The sequence below is a fragment of the Bombina bombina genome, chromosome 6 (assembly GCF_027579735.1).
Source record: "Bombina bombina isolate aBomBom1 chromosome 6, aBomBom1.pri, whole genome shotgun sequence".
Classification (NCBI taxonomy): Eukaryota; Metazoa; Chordata; class Amphibia; order Anura; family Bombinatoridae; genus Bombina; species Bombina bombina.
The window spans coordinates 129886567-129902528 of NC_069504.1; positions in this window are offsets into that span (position 1 = coordinate 129886567).

The window sequence follows — 15962 nt, forward strand, 5'->3', positions numbered from 1 at the left end:
ACGTGATCAATTTCAAAAATGGAATCTATATTTTTAAAAACAAATCATATGCAAAAGTGTGTGAATTTTTTCAAAATGTATACAAATAAGATTAAGCAATACACAAGGGAAGAATATAAATTGGACATTCGAATAATTTTACATTAAAATTAAGATATCCAGAATAGATGGGATATTTTAAATTTGATAAAAATTCAGAGTAGTCTTACAATGTAATCCTCTGTTTTTTTTTTTTTATTCTTATTTGTAAATATTTTACTAATCCATTTTGCAGATACATATAAATATTGAACAATGTGGATTTAGTATGTAATGTTCTGTCCATGTTTCTAAGACAAATGTCAATTAAAATGAGACATACCATACTGTGACAAGCCCTGGCTTGAGGATCCAGCACCAACATCCAGATCTGTAATATATTAAATAAGGATTGGATATCATTAATACAAATCATGCCATGTTTAAAATCTTTACATTATTAGCAAATCAATTAAAAACTATTAATCTTTTGGTAGTCCCATGAGTTAATTGTTTCCTCAATTAAATTCATGATAAATATATCCTGTACTCTTATTTTCAATCAGTTGTGTTGTTTACTGTAGCTTTAATTATTTTTTGGTGTTATTTCATTCTCATCAATTGATGGGCATAGGTTATTTTTGTTTTGGATTCTGCTTTTTTTTATTATGTATAATAATAAGAATACTGTATTCTTCACATATATAATAATTCACATTTCATTTTGACCAACATGTATAAAGCAATGCCACTTACAGCAAACCCATGTTAACATGTATGCGCAATTCTAATTTTCGCGATCATTTCGCAATGATTCCAAGCGGAATTACGCATCCGTCATTTGACCAACATGTATAAAGCAATGCCACTTACAGCAAACCCATGTTAACGTGTATGCGCAATTCTAATTTTCGCGATCATTGCGCAATGATTCCAAGCGGAATTACGCATCCGTCATTTGACCAACATGTATAAAGCAATGCCACTTACAGCAAACCCATGTTAACGTGTATGCGCAATTCTAATTTTCGCAATCATTGCGCAATGATTCCAAGCGGAATTACGCATCCGTCATTTGACCAACATGTATAAAGCAATGCCACTTACAGCAAACCCATGTTAACGTGTATGCGCAATTCAATTTTCGCTCTGTGATGCATATTCTGTAGAGCGCAAGAAACATCATTCCTATTTCATGTGTCACTAATCTAAAATCAGATATCTAAACATCATATGTAGTGTATGTTGTGAGATCTGTATAGGTTTAGTATCTGACTATATACACATTTTCTAAAATTCAAATCCAATATTAAGTTATTATATGAAGTTGGATAGTTACCTGGTTCAGATTCTCTTTCATCTCCTCCCAGGCCACCGGATGGAGAAGCAACTGCCCTGGCCCCCGCATCAGGACTTTCAGATCCCGCAGCTGGGAGGGAAGAAGAGGAGGCAGAGGATGGCAAGGATCTAAATCTTTTGGGGACCCGGAGATTGAGGAGCTCGCATAAATTCACCTCATAAGGGAGTAGGTATAGTTTCCACGGGGCCTTTCTTTGGCCCCCTCTTTTACGGGCTTGTACCCAGTCCCTTATGAGGTTGACTTTTTTTGTCAAGCGCAACCTCATATCTCCGAATCTCCTCATGATTTGATCCTGGCTCCTCTGGACGTCACACACCAATTGAACCGCATTGGTGATAGACTCCCAGAGGGCCTTCTTAACAGGCGCATCTGTCGACCTCCTCTTGTTCCCAAACAGCTGGGGATAAAAGTCCTTGACGGCGTGGACCAGTGCAGCGCTCTCCTGCTTGGTGAACCTGGGAGGTGACATGCCTGCTGGGTTGTTGAATATATTTTTGTATATGATATATATACTGCCTGCAGGCATTAGAGAACTGACAAAGATGGCAACGTGTAATGGACTTTTATATGGTGAAGTAAACATGAGATGCACCATGGGACAAGTTATCTGTACATCTGATTGGATAAAAGTTTGAAATATTGTTAGAATGTCTGTGAGACCATCCTGACTCAAGTTGTGTTTGTGTGATGAACTCTGATTGGCCGTTCCTTAATGTTTCATATCTTAGTAACTTCCTTACACATACCTCCTGGTGGTGCTGTTACTTCATTTTTCATGTAGACTTATTTGTAACTCATGGGCCTGTCATGCGGATATGTGTGACGCACATTTAATATCCATGATCCGTGAAATATTAATGTTTAAATTATCTTTAAAATCTAATACTGTCACATTATTAAATGTTGTATACATTTTTCGGTTTAATAACGGTCTGTTTCTTTAATACAAATACACATTTAATATTGTATGTCTTTATTGTTCATAAAATCAATTTGTTGACTTATTGTGAAGTATTGACATTGCTCTATTAAATGTATTTCATAATGCACATTGATTGTGTGCTATTGCGTGACATTAGACTTTAATGTTTAAAGATGCAAATCTGGTGTTTCAAGATCCGTTTCCCACGCAATATTTCTGAATGTTCAAATTCAGGTTATAATGTCAGTAACTTGGATAATCTGTTTCTAAATGTTAAACTACAGGTTTGTTTGTTATTAGTAAATAAACCTCGAGCTTGTATTTGTTTGAAGTGCTCATATATGTTATTGTGCAATGGCGTCTTTATTTTTAAATAGACATTACAAACAAACAATTGTATCAAATGATCTGTAGAGATAGAAAATTGTTTAGACTTTAAAATGTAACTCAATTTATCTTAGTATTTAGATATCCTCACCAGAAGAAATTTAAATGCACATGGTTGAGCCAATCACATAAGGCATCTCTGTGCATCCACCAATCTTCATCTACTGAGCCTATCTCGATATGCTTTTCAAGCAAAGTATGTCAAGATAAGAAGAGAAGTAAATACACTCTTTAAATCTCGTAAAGGGACACTGTCCAAACAAATTTAGCGTTCGTGATTCAGATTGAGCATGAAATGTTAAGCAACTTTATAATTTAATCCGATTCTGAAATGTTAAGAATTATCTTGTTATCTTTCTTTGCAAATCAATAATGATATTTTAGATTACGGACAATTTTGGCAAAAAACCTGGGTTGTCCTTGATGATTGTTAGATCAATTAATCCACCCAAAAAAAACAAGTTCTGTCCAGAGTACTGAAGCAAATAAATTATCTATTTAATGCCTTATTTTTAAAGTAATGATAGCAACATCACGAGGAACATTGATAATATGAGACAATTTTTAAAGTTGCTTAAAATAGAATACTCATTCAGAATGCATAAATCATTAATTTTTTAACTGTCTCCCTTTAAGTATATTTTGAGTTCATGTCCCTTTAAAGAGACATTTCACAATAATGCTTGAAAAATCATAAACCTAGGCACCTTCCTTTTGCTAAATTAGTATAACATATGAGTAAAGCATATTTAGATTAACTTCTGGATTGTTTTACACACTGACTGAAATATATATTGTAATGGATGTATTTCGCAGTCTTCAGCTTAGAGGGACATTAAGCTATATGTTATGTATGCATTTTGGATAAGATTATAATATTTGAACAACTTAATATGTTTTGGTATTAAATCATTAGATTGTAATTATATATATTCTTGGATTAAATACATATCTACATAGGCTATTTTGATGCTGATTGTTGTTTGCACATAGATGCCTTATGTAATTGACTAAGATATGTGCATTGATGTATATTTTTCGAAGTATATTTAAAGACTGAATGTAATTCTATAGTACTTTCTAAATATGTTTAAATTCTTTTATGATTTTTTAAAAATCAATACACAATATACTTTGTGAATGTCCCTTTAAGGACCAAAACATTTGGAATGTTGATTTAACATTGTCAAAATAAACTAAAGGGGAATGAAAATTATATATAGATATGTGATGTCTAACCCAAGAGGTAAGATTTTAAAAAATACATAATATTAATAACTATAGTTAAATGTCCCTTTAAATTAATCCACTAGAAAATAAAATCTATTAACATGGCATCCAATAACTAGCTTGTGAAAAATATGAAGTTAAATGACCTACCATTTATAAATGTAAAAATTTATAAATTTAATAAAATAATGTTTTGAGATACCTAAGGAAGATACAAGATCTTATAAAATTAATTTTACATTCAACAACACTGTCACTTTAATGTAAGTGAACCACTTCCCCTTCTTAAAAGTGAAACGAAATAATTTATGATAAATTTTGAATACATATCCGAAATTATTTTAACATCTAAGAATTTCAAAAGAAAAGCATCGATGGATCTCACTCCCCAATTAATTTAAAAAAGATAGTTTAATTTAATATTCTCTGAATCAGTGGATTTTCTAAAATTAATGCATTATTTGATCTTATGCATGTGCTTGTCAAATAGACAACTACCATTCACAGGAGTCAAATAGTTTTTTATTGACAGATTATATGGATATTTATTATAATCTGTTCAAAAGAGTGTATTTAATAATAAAATGTTGATTATTACCATTTAAAAAATAAAAAGTTTTTGAAACAAAAACAAAACCCAAAAAATATTCCTGGAAGTCATCAGATGACAATCTGAAATTAAAAAACAAAATTTAACAAAGTTAATACACACGTTGTCAAATATTCATAAAATACATTTACAATCATCTTGTGTCTATGCTCAAACTTTGTTCAACATTTTATCAAGATATTTATGATTTAAATTTAAAAATAAATAAAATAAACATACACCATTATATTGTGTAATAAAAATTAAATTTAAATATCAGAATTTCTAATTATACATAATAATGTATATCACATTCCAATAATAAATATATATGTATGCTGAACATAAATGTAATATTTCATGTCCATTCAAATACCTCTATATAAACTATAATATGTATTCCTTTTTCTGATTGTGATTCCTAAATATCTAATTATGAACTAAATATGACTAATGTATGTAAGCTACTAATATTCAACATTCTTCCTGTGATTCTTAACTAGCATGCATTGGTACACCAACCTGGATAATGCATGGTCTTTGAAAGTCAATTCAGGGGTAAACAGTTTATCTTCAATAGGTGTCTTATTCATCAGTTCATAAAATAGAGGACTTAAATACCATCTAAAAAAGTAAAATCATCTAAGTGTCTGATTGTGATCCCTAAATATCTAATTATGAACTAAATATGACTAATGTATGTAAGCTACTAATATTCAACATTCTTCCTGTGATTCTTAACTAGCATGCATTGGTACACCAACCTGGATAATGCATGGTCTTTGAAAGTCAATTCAGGGGTAAACAGTTGATCTTCAATAGGTGTCTTATTCATCAGTTCATAAAATAGAGGACTGTGAAATACCATCTAAAAAAGTAAAATCATCTAAGTGTCTGATTGTGATCCCTAAATATCTAATTATGAACTAAATATGACTAATGTATGTAAGCTACTAATATTCAACATTCTTCCTGTGATTCTTAACTAGCATGCATTGGCACACCAACCTGGATAATGCATGGTCTTTGAAAGTCAATTCAGGGGTAAACAGTTGATCTTCAATAGGTGTCTTATTCATCAGTTCATAAAATAGAGGACTGTGAAATACCATCTAAAAAAGTAAAATCATCTAAGTGTCTGATTGTGATCCCTAAATATCTAATTATGAACTAAATATGACTAATGTATGTAAGCTACTAATATTCAACATTCTTCCTGTGATTCTAAACTAGCATGCATTGGTACACCAACCTGGATAATGCATGGTCTTTGAAAGTCAATTCAGGGGTAAACAGTTGATCTTCAATAGGTGCCTTATTCATCATTTAAAAAATAGAGGACTGTGAAATACCATCTAAAAATTAGAAAATAATCTAAGTGTCTCCAATAGGATGCCTCCACAGCCTTATTCTATCACATAGTTGGCACTTACCATGTGAACATGTCTTTGTATGTTTTTCAAGGTCAGCAGATTGGAAAGATAATGCCAGACATGATCCCATTGGTATACTTCAATTTCAATCTTGGCTTTTTCCACTGTCAGTCTGGGCAATCTTCACTGTCAGGCTTCTAATTCTTCCCTTTCAGTCTTTAGATTAAGTCAGCTCCCTAATGGCAGAAAAAGTTTAATAAAAATTACTACAAGTGTGTGAATCAGTTCTGTACCCCTCTCTCAACCCCCATTTCAGAATAAATTTCTGTCACTAGCTTACTAAGCGTGTGTAGCATCTTGTGTTATGTTCTATCAAGTGTGAAGATGAGTCATATTGAGCAGAACGAACCTCTAATGTGTGACATTGAACCATAGTCATGCTAGAGGATAGTTATGCTAGAGGATCCCTTTCTGAGTATGTACATTTTAAGTAATGTGTAAACTAAATACTAGTTTAGAAAATGTATGCCATATGATGTATTTGTGTACAATTCATGCCAGCAACAGTCCATACATTTATACTTACCAGCTGATGTCCTCTTTAAAAACCAGGTGGCAAAGACTCGCTACAGGACCCAATGACCAGAGCATCACCTATATTAATAAATCAAACACATTTTTAGCATTTGATGAACAATCCTAACATGTTTGCACAATTCTCTACTTGTCATTTCCCTAGAGTTCACATCTATTGACAATACTCCAGTCTAACTTCTATTATTTACCGTCTAAATTGGTGGTTGATGATGTCTGCTCTGACATTGAGCCCCTCGTCCCGGAATGGCCCCTCTAGAACAGGATTATCCTCCTCATCTCTGAGGAGGTTTCGGTGCGCCTGGAAGCCCTGCAGCATCCCAGCCCGCTGTGCAATATTATGCAGGACACTACAGGCTACAACGATCTTAGCCACCTTCTTTGGGTTGCACTGGAGGGCTCCTCCTGACCGGTCAAGGCACCTGAACCTCATCTTCAGGAGCCCGAACATTCGTTCAACCACCGCCCTGGTTCTCTTATGAGCCCTATTGTAGCGCTCCTCAGACACATCAGTCGGGCTACGCAAGGGGGTAATAAGCCAAGGCCGGCTCATGTACCCAGAATCACCTATAAATTATGAACAGAACATAATTCAAACTGAATCCTCAAAATAGTATTTTGATTCCAATAAAAGTTTTTGTACACGATAATCCACTAACAAATGTTTATTTTTTAAAAGAATAATCTAGTTCAATCTTATTCTCTATCTTCCCATTTCAGCTAAGACATGCTACATATGCGTATTTCTCCTAAACCAAACCTTGTGTAAAATGCAAACTAAATGGTTACATTGCATTCTCTATCTGAGCATTTAAGGTAAGACATGCTACATATCTGCATTGAACTAAAACTAGACATTAGCGGAAAGAGACAATGACATGGTTAAATTGCATTAGCTAATATCTTCCCATTTCAGCTAAGACATGCTACATATGCGTATTTCTCCTAAACCAAACCTTGTGTAAAATGCAAACTAAATGGTTACATTGCATTCTCTATCTGAGCATTTAAGGTAAGACATGCTACATATCTGCATTGAACTAAAAGTAGACATTAGCGGAAAGAGACAATGACATGGTTAAATTGCATTAGCTAATATCTTCCCATTTCAGCTAAGACATGCTACATATGCGTATTTCTCCTAAACCAAACCTTGTGTAAAATGCAAACTAAATGGTTACATTGCATTCTCTATCTGAGCATTTAAGGTAAGACATGCTACATATCTGCATTGAACTAAAACTAGACATTAGCGGAAAGAGACAATGACATGGTTAAATTGCATTAGCTAATATCTTCCCATTTCAGCTAAGACATGCTACATATGCATATTTCTCCTAAACCAAACCTTGTGTAAAATGCAAACTAAATGGTTACATTGCATTCTCTATCTGAGCATTTAAGGTAAGACATGCTACATATCTGCATTGAACTAAAACTAGACATTAGCGGAAAGAGACAATGACATGGTTAAATTGCATTAGCTAATATCTTCCCATTTCAGCTAAGACATGCTACATATGCGTATTTCTCCTAAACCAAACCTTGTGTAAAATGCAAACTAAATGGTTACATTGCATTCTCTATCTGAGCATTTAAGGTAAGACATGCTACATATCTGCATTGAACTAAAAGTAGACATTAGCGGAAAGAGACAATGACATGGTTAAATTGCATTAGCTAATATCTTCCCATTTCAGCTAAGACATGCTACATATGCGTATTTCTCCTAAACCAAACCTTGTGTAAAATGCAAACTAAATGGTTACATTGCATTCTCTATCTGAGCATTTAAGGTAAGACATGCTACATATCTGCATTGAACTAAAACTAGACATTTGCGGAAATAAAAATAAATGGTTAAATTGCATCCTATAGCTGAACATTACGCTAACATTTTAAAACTACAGTGGCAATTGTCTAACTAATTAACCATGTTGTGCACAAATACTCACCAACGAGATAACCAGGGGGCATTTGTCTTTCCTAAAACGGTCTCCACAGAGACGACAGAGAGAGGATGCGGGCATCATGACAAGCCCCTCCAAAATTCGCACACACATGCATAATCCTCATCTGTGCGTCACAAACATAATGCACGTTGAGGCTATGAAAATGTTTGCGATTTCTGAAGGGCAAGTCATCAATTGGAGCACGCAGCGCAATGTGGGTACAATCAATGGCTCCCAAGACATTGGGCAATTGAGCAATATCAAAGAATTCCCGCTTCAGGCACCTCCAATCACCATCATTTTGTGGGAATCCTATGTAATGCTTACTGATCCGTACCATGGCGTCCAGAAAGTTATCAAACACCATAGAGAATGTACCTTGAGCCAGGCCATGCATGTACATTTCTCCGGATTGAAAACTCCCGGAGGCCAGGACGTAAAGACAACTTAGCATCTTACTCATGCCGGGAACAGCAGTCCTTATTCTTATACGTGGCTCCAAATGAGGTTTAAGAAGATCGTAAAGGCCAATGAGCTGTTCGCGATTGAGCCGATACTTATCATAAACCTCAAAGTCGCTCATGTTTTCCAAGGTGGGTCTCACCCTGTAGACACGAGGACCTCAAACCAGATGACCCCTTCGTCTCAGTCTGAGCCGCCGAGGCTGCCTGATTCGATCAACAGCTAGTTCGCCAATAGCAGCACCAGCAGTGTCTACCATGTCATCATCATCCATCTTTCAAAACAGCGTAACAAGGTATGCACTTGATCTGATGTGGATCACAAGTGATGCTTTGGCCATGTTGTTTGGAGGATTTATAGTACAATTAGTCCAATGGTAGTGAGTTTGTAATGATTGCTGGTTGTATTCACTTGTTTGTATGTGAGCAGCGTGAATGCTTTCACAGTGGGTGTTTTTTTGTTGTTTGCTGAAATGTTGTTTTCCCCCAATGAATCTCAATGTGAAAGTGTCAAATATCACACATACAGTGCATGTTTGTAATGTTTGTTCATATGCGTAATCAATATTTCTTAAACGCGATCTTATAGTAACAAGCACACGTCCAGGCTAACATGAATGAAAGTGCATAGTTGTGTATAATGTGCATCGAATGTGATCGATCAATGTTGCTGCAACATTGTTTGTAAACGATAAAGTAACATCTGCCATCTGTAGTATTGTATATATAAGTGATTGCCGAGCTGTTAATATTGTATGCGTCCCTTTAAAATTGCAATAATAATTCAGAACTTCCCGTCTGCCATCTGTAGTATTGTATATATAAGTGATTGCCAAGCTGTCAATATTGTACGCGTCCCTTTAAAATCGCAATAATAATTCAGAACTTCCCGTCTGCCATCTGTAGTATTGTATATATAAGTGATTGCCGAGATGTCAATATTGTATGCGTCCCTTTCAAATCGCAATAATAATTCAGAACTTCCCGTCTGCCATCTGTAGTATTGTATATATAAGTGATTGCCGAGCTGTCAATATTGTATGCGTCCCTTTAAAATCGCAATAATATTTCAGAACTTCCCGTCTGCCATCTGTAGTATTGTATATATAAGTGATTGCCGAGCTGTCAATATTGTACGCGTCCCTTTAAAATCGCAATAATAATTCAGAACTTCCCGTCTGCCATCTGTAGTATTGTATATATAAGTGATTGCCGAGATGTCAATATTGTATGCGTCCCTTTAAAATCGCAATAATAATTCAGAACTTCCCTTCTGCCATCTGTAGTATTGTATATATAAGTGATTGCCGAGATGTCAATATTGTATGCGTCCCTTTCAAATCGCAATAATAATTCAGAACTTCCCGTCTGCCATCTGTAGTATTGTATATATAAGTGATTGCCGAGATGTCAATATTGTATGCGTCCCTTTCAAATCGCAATAATGCTGAATAACTTCCGGCTGTCATCTGTAGTATTGTATATATAAGTGATTGCCGAGCTGTCAATATTGTATGCGTCCCTTTCAAATGGCACTAATACTGAATAACTTCCGGCTGTCATCTGTAGTATTGTGTATATAAGTGATTGCCGAGCTGTCAATATTGTATGCGTCCCATTCAAACGGCACTAATACTGAATAACTTCCGGCTGTCATCTGTAGTATTATATATATAAGTGATTTGCGATCTGACAATATTTATTAATTGTCCCATTCAAATCTCCCTAATAATGCTGTTCCAAACTGTTATTTACGTATATGTTGTATTGTAGTATTGAGTGTTAAAGTTCAGAAAGGGGCGGTACAGTGGTGAATCTGTGATGTGTATGGTTGAATCTTCTAATGACGTCATCATATTATTAACCTGCCTATGTAGTTCTGAAATCCTCATTGTGTTGTTGTATTGTGCTACATTATTATTGTGTGCTGAATAAAATCTAAATGTGTGCTTTGTGGTTGCGTGATGGGTGATGCGTGTTATGTACATATACGTATATATTGTGATTGTGTCCCACATATGCTGACTTCTATATAGCCGTCTGGCATTGTTGTTCCTTCCCATAAAGTGACATCTGTAATCTGGTGTAATGATTTTCTTCTTGTACGTAATTCCTAATGGTTTATTGTGATGGAATCATGATGTTAAAAGTACAGTAAAATCCATATGTTCTGTTTTGTGATTCCTAGAGAGAATGTAATGTGTTTTTCCCCCATCATTTGAATGCACATGTATGAGTGAATAGTAAAAGTAATGTATGTGCATCCATGACTGATCATGTGTTAAGCCTATGTAGATATGCTGTTGCTGCAAGCATATGAGATGAATAAATGAAATGCAATAATAAAGGTAAATGAGAGGTGTTTCCCATTGTGTACTGTTTGTGAATCCTGAAAAGTTTAAATTATTTTTGTGTCCGTTTAAATGTAATATTTTTTAAAAAAAAGTTTGTTTCTAGTGATGTTGATTTGTAGTTGATGTAATATAAAAGTATGAAACAATTTAATGGTGTTGTGAATATTCAATAAGTAAAATCCATAAGTCCACCATAGGGAAATAGTAATTTCTTGATCTATTTATCATAGCTGGATGTAACGCAGAAAAGCATTTATTTTTTTCCTATTTCTAGTGCTGGTATTTGTAGTTTTTTTGTCTACGCTATTTGCGTGCGTTAGGGAAATCTGTCTGTCGCGTGCACGAGCACGTCTTCCCCATAGAAGTCAATGAAGGCTCCAAATTTTGGTCAATTTTTTTTTCTAAGACTGGTTTTCCTCGTAAAGTGAGTGACGTCATGAGCTTGTGTGAAAAAGTAGCTAAATCGTGTTCATTTTGTAATAAATAACTTGTTTGTGTATGTAATGTGGTGTATATTGTTTGTATGCATCGATGAGTGTATGTTTGTGATAATCTTATTAGTTAGATGTAGCTATATGAGGGTCTTTTCCCGTGTGTCAATGTAAGTCAATGGGAAAATGGATTTGTGTTGTTTTTTTTCTAACACCCGAGATCTCGCAACTTTGATCCTTTCTATTTGGATGAAAAATTATTAAATCTTAAAAATAAATATAGTGTAGTGTTTGTATGAGTGTAGGTGTAGTTTGTGTAATATTTGTTTTGTGATTCGTGGATGTTTATTTTGTCGGTATATGTTAACTACTGGGTTTGAGCTGTCGGTAGAGATTTGTGCGTTGGGTGATTTTTGAGTGTCGGTAACTGAACTCTAAATACCGGAGTACGTAAGAAACCAGCGTTAGGAGCCTCTAACGCTGGTTTTCACGGCTAACGCCAAACTCCAAATCTAGGCCTTGGTTTTTTCACCCTTTTATCTCTCCATTGAAGTCAATAGCAGAGTATGTTAATGCAATTGTGATATTCTAAGTTCTTTGCAGAAGTTGAGTCATCTAGCCCTTTATCATTAACAGATCACTAAAAAAGTATACAAGTTTTTAATGTATAGAAATTGCTATCTACATATGGGGTGTGCCCATCCTTTCCCCTCATACTGACATTTTCTTGTTTGCTTTAAATTAGCTACAGCAGCTGCTGTATTGTTATGTGCTGTGTTGATGTACATAACAGCTCAGCCTCTCAAAGAAGCAAATGTACTGTGAGGGAAAAAAAATCAATATAAATGGCTGTAAACTGAAATTGGAGCCCAAAAGCAAACAGTATTTAAAGAGAGATGAAAGTCAGCATGAAAATTAAAGAGCTTTTAAAATATTTTTTTGAGGTTAAATGATGTATTTACCTTGTAGTAATCACAAGTGTAGCTGTTTTTGAAAGTGTCAAAAGAAACCACAGCATTTAAAGTGACACTTTAATGATTCAGATAGAGCATGCAATTAAAAAAAAGTTCCAGTTTACATCCATTATGGTCAATCACCATCATTTACAAAAAAGATGGTCTAATGATGTTCAACAGAAAAACACCATTAAAGGCTTAGGGGATTTTTGCAGATACATGATTTGATAAGTTTTCTAAAGCATTGTGATCTATCTATCTATATGTCTTTTTATATACACACTTTCTGAGGCACCAGCTCCTTCTAATCATGTGCAATAATTCACACTGTATAATATATTAATGTGATTGGCTGATAGTTGTCATATGATACAAGGGCAGGGAAATGGAAAGAAATTATGTAATTTGTCCAAAAATAAAAATCTACACATTTTAAATTTAGATTAAGAGCTATTTTATTGTATTTTTATTGTGCATTTGTCAATTATATAATTTTACTGAATTTATTGGTCTTTTAACACTTCCCTACAAATTGTTTGCTCATGTTTTACTCTTGTATAAACTGGATTACTAATAATGACTGTAATGGCTGAAGGACAGCTTTGTTGCAGACATTTCCAGGACACTTTAGGGGTGTTGTGTAGGTGTGGCCAATCATGTGACCTGCTTGCACAACATACAGCATGTACAATAGAGGGATTCACTGTGCATGCTCATTAGAGCTACAGAGCTTGCATACCGTGCAGTCTCTTTCCTGTGAATGTCAGGCCTTTATCTGTATTTACATTTGGTCTTCTTTCTATCTTCTCCAAACACTGCAAACACAAACATATAGATAAAGACATTTGGTCACCATCTGCAGACTGTTTCTGTATTTATTTATTATAGTTAGGTTTACAGTTTTTAGCATTGTTTGCTCCTTTAACTCTTTTTCCAGTACTGCAGACCAAGGCCAGCTCAATACATTGTGCTGCCTGGGTCCAACAATGAAATGATTCTCCACTACTCTCCATTCTCTGTAATCTAAAAGCATCCATAGTCAGTAGTCTCAGAGATGAGCAGACTGAAGTGTCACATGAAAGAATGATGATATTGTCATTTTGTAGAAATATGCTTATGCCTTGACATCAGACTCAACAGATGTAAAAGCTACACCAACAGATTGTTATCTGCCCTATGGAATAGTTTATAATGAATATACCCTTACCCTATAGGTAACGACTTAAAATACCAATATACCTTTAACAAATGTAGCTTAAATGCATTGGTGCTAATTTGTCTTTGGAAAGTCCTTAAGCCATAAACTACATTAAATATAAACAATTATTCAATTTGCAAAAAAAAAGATTTTAAAGGGACATAACACCCATTTATTTTGTATCATGATTCCCACAGAGCATGGAGTTTTAACAACTTTCTAATTTACTTCTATTATCTAATTTGTTTTGTTCTATTGGTATCTTTTGTTAACAAGCATACATAGGTTGGACTCAGGAGCAGAAATGATGGGTGGTGGCTGTACTTAAATGCCTCTTTTCATTGGCTTATACAATATGTCCAGCTAGCTCCCAGTAGTGCATTACTGCCCTTTCAACAAAGAATATTAAAATTAATTAAGCAAATTTGATAACAGAAATAAATTGGAAAGTTGCTTAACCCTGTAAGGACTGGGCATTTTAGACTACAACTTCCCCAAAAGACCAGAGCATTTTTAGCAGTTTTATCCTTTTTACATTCACTACATTTAAACAGAAATAGAGCATTTTTTAAATTTACCTATCAAAACTATATATTTTTTTTAGTAGACAACCCAAAGTATTGATCTAGACCCATTTTGGTATATTTCATGCCCCCATTTCACCACCAAATACGATCAAATAAAAAATTGTTCACTTTTTAACAAACTTTAGGTTTCTCACTGAAATTATTTACAAACAGCTTGTGCAATCATTGCACAAATGGTTGTAAAAACTTCTCTGGGATCCCATTTGCTAAGAAATAGCAGACATATATATAGCTTTGCCATTGCTTTTTGGTAATTAGAAGGCCGACAATTGCAGTGAAGGGGTTAATTAGGTAGATTGTAAGGTTAATTTTAGCTTTATTGTAGAGATCAGCTTCCCACCCCCTTATCCCTCCCTGATCCCTCTCAAAAAGCTATCTCCTCCCCCCACCACCCTAGGGTCACCCCCATCTTAAGTACTGGCAGACATTCTGCCAGTATGCAGTATATGGGGCCGATTTATTAAAGTGCGGACAGACATGATAGGATGTAGCGTATCATGTCCGCCGCACATTGATAAATGCAGACAACATACTCTGTCATTTATCATTGCACAAGCAGTTCTTGTGAACTGCTTGTGCAATGCCGCCCCATGCAGACTTGTGGCCAATCGTCCGCTAGCGGGGGGTGTCAATTAGCCTGATCGTATAGGATTGGGTGGATTGATGTCCGCAGCCTCCGAGCAGGCGGACAAGTTATGGCGCAGCGGTCTTTAGACCGCTGCTTCATAACTACTGTTTCTGGCGAGCCTGAAGGCTCTCACAGAAACTGGGGCATCAAGCTCCATTCGGAGCTCGATAATTAGGCTCCTTAGACTTTTTTTATATAATTATGTTTTTCTGTGTAGGATTATCCCCTTACTTTTCCACCTCCCTGATCCCTCACAAAAAGCTCTCTAACCCCTCCCCTCTAACTAATTACCACCATCTTAGGTACTGTCATCTGCCACTGCCAGTGGTAGTTGTGAATATTTCACAACATAATCCCTCAGAATCTGAACTCTCAGTACTTAATAAGGGACTTTCTTTTTGTCTGTAAATAAAATGTAATTTTTTTGAATTGCTAAAAGATCTTGCCTCTTTCTTTCGCACATTGCAATTAAAAGCTTTCTTTTCATAGCAAAAAGTGTACGGTGATAAAAGTATAAGAGGTGGGGAAGGTCAGCTATTATTAAAAAAATTGGGGTTAAGAAATAATATTATTATACTTAATTTATGAAGCGCCAACATATTCTGCAGCGCTGTCCATGGAAACAATTCATTTAAATAAAACAATTATATCAAACTTGTAAGAGACAGGACAACATTTACAAACACATACAGGAGGAATAGCAGTATTGATACCTACTGTATATACACCTTGTACTAAGGGATATCAGTTTATTGGAAACCAAAAACAATACTTATAACAAACAAGGTTGTACTGTTACTTATTTCACTGTAAAAGAGAAAAAAGGTTTAACTCATCTGAGAAACAACAGAGGGGATTATATGCAAACCTGCTGACAAGGGAGGAGCCACAGTTATTCTAGACAATGTGCAAGAAATTCTGA